The following is a 4,425-nucleotide window of genomic DNA, read 5'->3' as shown; positions in this document are numbered from 1 at the left end:
ATGTTGAAATCTAGTCCCCAATGTGGTGATGACAAGAGGTGGCGCCTTTGAGAAATAATGGAGTCATGAAGGTGGAGTCCTCATGAGTGGGATTAGTGTTCTAAGAAGAGTCCAGGGCAGTAGCTCACTCTCTTTCCAATATGTGATGAGAAATCAAGAAGTCAGGAGTGTGTAGTCAGGAAGAGGGCTCTCACCTGAACCATGCTCATTCCCTCATCTTGAAATTCCAGCATCTGGAACTATGGGAAAGAAATTTCTGTTGTTTAGAAGTCTCCCACTTTATGGCATTTTGTTATGAAGCAATTTGGGGGGCATATATATTTATAATTTTTATATTCTCTTGACGGATTGACACTTTATCGTTATATACTGACTTCTTTGTCTTTTTTTGATGGTTTTTAACTTAAACTCTATTTCGTCTTGAGGTAAGTATATCCATACATACTCTCTTCTGGTTACCATTTGCATGGAATATGTATTTTCATCCCTTCACTTTCAACTGTGTAGCTAAACTATATCCTTAAAGCTAAAGTGAGTCTTTTGTAGACACCATGAAGTTGGATCTTATTATTTCCCCATTAGCTACTCTGTAGACTGGACAATTTAATCCACTTATATTTACAGTGATCGTAGGTAAGCAAATTGGGAAATATTCTCTTCTATTTTCTAGAAGAGATTGTGTGGCATTGGTGTTATTTATTCTTTAAAAGTTTGGTAGAATTCTTTAGTGAAACTATCTGGGCTTGGAGACATCTTTTTTGGGGGGGGGGATTTTTATTATTTTTTTTTTTTAATTTTTTTTTTTTCAACGTTTTTTATTTATTTTTGGGACAGAGAGAGAGACAGAGCATGAACGGGGGAGGGGCAGAGAGAGAGGGAGACACAGAGTCGGAAACAGGCTCCAGGCTCCGAGCCATCAGCCCAGAGCCTGACGCGGGGCTCGAACTCACGGACCGCGAGATCGTGACCTGGCTGAAGTCGGACGCTTAACCGACTGCGCCACCCAGGCGCCCCAAGGGGGGGGGATTTTTAAATAACAAATTCTGTTTTCTACAAATTCTGTAGCATATACAAATTATTCATATTGGACAAGTCGTGATAGTTTATCATTTTTGAGGAATTTGTCCATTTCATTTATGTTGCTAAATTTATTTAGGTTGAGTTGTTCATAATATCTCCTTATCATCTTTTTGATGTCTGCAGGGTTTATACTGATAACTCCTGTTTAATTCCTGATATTGATAATTTGTCTTCTCTTTTTTTCTTTGTCAGCCTTGGTAGACATTTGTCAATTTTATGGATCTTTTCACTAATGCCTTTTAACTTAATAACTTTCTCTATTGTTTTTCTGTTTTCAATATTTAGTTGTATTTTATCGAAAAAAGAGCAGGAAGTACATTTATTCAATTTTCTTAGAAATGAAAATAGCCGATGAATGCCTACTAGTAGGTCATCAGGCCCTCCCAGACTCAAGTGCAATTCATTTGCCTCTTTTTCAAAAAAAATTTTTTTAATGTTTATTTATTTTTGAGACAGAGGGAGACAGAGTGTGAGTGGGGGAGGGGCAGAGAGAGAGGGAGACACAGAATCCGAAGCAGGCTCCGGGCTCCGGGCTCCGAGCTGTCAGCCCAGAGCCCGACGCGGGGCTCGAACCCACGGACCGCGAGATCGTGACCTGAGCCGAAGTTGGACGCTCAACCGACTGAGCCACCCGGGCGCCCCTCATCTGCCTCTTTAAAAGATACTCTCAGCATTTTATTCAAACTGCCCTTCAGGGGCTGATACAAGTGAAGATAGTGGTGTTAGTCTTTCTTATTAATCTTTGCCTCCTGTCCCGGAGAAGAATAAATTCACTGTCAAATATATATCACAGACAATAGTTATAAAAGGTGCAGATGGAGAAGAGAAAACTATGTCCTGGAGCAGTGAAGGAGGGCTGTAGAAGGGAGGGGAGGTTTGAGCTGGATTTTGAAGTATGATTATAGATGGAGCAGAACAGAGGGACCAGGTATTGCTAGTCTGAGACACAAAGGGACAGCATTAAGTCAGAAAAATACAAGCTGTATTAATGAAACAGGCAATTTGGCTGCCTGTAGAAAAGTCATCAAAATAAATACCAACGTACTTTCCATTGAACATATATTATACCTGTGGGTATATATGCATATGTGTACTTACATATTAATGACCAGGTGTTCTGCTCTGTTCGAAATGTGACTGTGTTATTCTGGCTGCAAGTTTTCCACTCTGGGCAGAGTAAGTTCAGGGAATTTAAACCCACCACTTAATTGAACAGAACTTAAAAACACATGAAAAAGAACTGGCTCACAATTGGGGTTGAGATAAGGTCACACTTAGTTGATAGCTCAAAGGACCTCAGATGAGGCTCGTGTAAAGAACAAGCAAAGTAACAGGGCCTGTGGGACTGTTAGGATTGAAGTTTGGCGGAGAGAGCCAAAAGTTGGAGGGAACAGGTTGCTTTCTGAGACTGCTGTCACACTACTACCAAAACCAGATAAAATTGGGAGAAAAAAAATAGACCAATATCTTTCGTAAATGTAGATTTGAAATTCTTGCAATAATAAAGTTCAGCAATATATAAAGAGAAGTATGTACGATGACCAAGTGGAGTTTATTCTAGGGATGCAAGGCTGGTTCAATATTTAAAATCAATCAAGAAATCTATCATATCAATGAGCTAAAGAAGACTCACATGATTATGTTAACTGATACAGAAAATTCATTTGACAAGTTCAACACCTATTCATAATAAAACTCTCAACAAAATAAGAATAGATGGGAACCTCCTCAACTTGAGAGAGTCTTCAACCAAAAATCTATAGCTAATATTATTATTATTAAAATTTTTTTTTATGTTTATCTCTGAGAGAGAGAGAGTGTGAGTGGGGAGGGGCAGAGAGAGAGTGAGACACGGAATCCGAAGCAGGCTCCAGGCTCTGAGCTGTCTGCACAGAGCCCGACACAGGGCTCAATCCCGTGAACTGGGAGATCATGACCTGAGTTGAAGTTGGACGCTTATTCGACTGAGCCACGCAGGTACGCCCATAGCTAATATTATATTAATGGTGGAAGACTGAATGCTTTTCCTCCAAGACTGGGAAAAAGACAAAGATGTTCACTCTCACCACTCTTATTCCCAACTGCTGGAGGTGCTAGCCAGTGTGATAAGACAAAAGAAGGAAATAAAAGTCCTACAGATCACATGGGAAAAAATACAGTTTCCCCTTTTTGCAGATGACATGACTGTCTGTGTAGAAAATCCCAAAGAATCTTAAGAAAAAAAAAAAGACAAAAAGACAAACACAAACCTCCTGGAACCAGTAAGGGAGTTCAGCAAAATCACAGGGTTTAGGATAGATGAACACACACGAAATCAGTTGTATTTCCATATCCTTGCAATGGACACATGGATATGAAAATTAAAAATAGGATACCATCTATAATCATTCAAAAAATGAAATACTTAGGTGTTTATCTGACAAAAATGTATAGATAGGACTTATATGCTCGAAAGTAAAAAACACTGAAGAAAGAAATCAAAGAAATCTAAATAACTGGAGAGACATACCTTGTTCACAAGTTAGAAATCTCAACATAGCAAAGATGTCGCTTTTCCCCAAATTGACACACGTTTTAATGAAATTCCTATGAAAGTCCAAGTAAGGGGAGAGGTGTCAGCAAAACAGTAGAACAGGAGTTCCCAGCACTTGTTCCCTCAAAGAAACATCAGTTTGAGCAACGATCCCTATTTGAAAATAGTTTCTGAGGGAATAATTCGGGAGGGAATTAAGGGGAAGGGCTGGCCTTTCAGGTTATGATGGACCTGAGGGATGTAGGCGGAGGTTTCGGGGGCAGGGTTGACCATTAGAATATTCATACTTAACAGCTGGTAAAGGCTGAGACAAACTGGTAACTTCTGACGCTTAATACATGTTGCCTACATATTTTGCATGAGGCAGTGGGCTTGATACACGGTGTCTCTTTTACGTGAGGTAGGTTTTATCCTTTTGATAAATGAGGAAACTGCACTAAAAAGCTCAGAGTGGCAAATGCTTTGCCCCAAATTGTGCATCCAGTAAGAGCTGTAGGTGGATTCAATTTTATTCCCGGTTGGCTTTGGCTCCATTACTGAAGCTCTGAGATGATATACATGGGTCATTTGCTCACTCTTGCTTCTACAGCGTCTGGTGCTGGCCTGTAACTGGAAGGTGGCAAATAATGATTGATCTGACCACATGACAAGAGCAGCTGGGTGGTCAGGGTGTGACACAGTGGAAGCGGTCCTCAGGAGGTGTGCGGAAAGGGTAGTCTCTCCCAGAAGGTGGTCAGTAGGGTGGGGAGTGTGGAGACGGTGCTCCCCCTGTGGCTTGCCATTAAATCTGTGTTTAATAGTCTCTCAGAGCT

This window comes from Neofelis nebulosa, chromosome 6 (genome assembly GCF_028018385.1).
Source record: "Neofelis nebulosa isolate mNeoNeb1 chromosome 6, mNeoNeb1.pri, whole genome shotgun sequence".
Taxonomy (NCBI): Eukaryota; Metazoa; Chordata; class Mammalia; order Carnivora; family Felidae; genus Neofelis; species Neofelis nebulosa.
The sequence above is the reverse complement of the archived record's forward strand: the minus strand, read 5'-3'. Positions refer to the sequence as shown.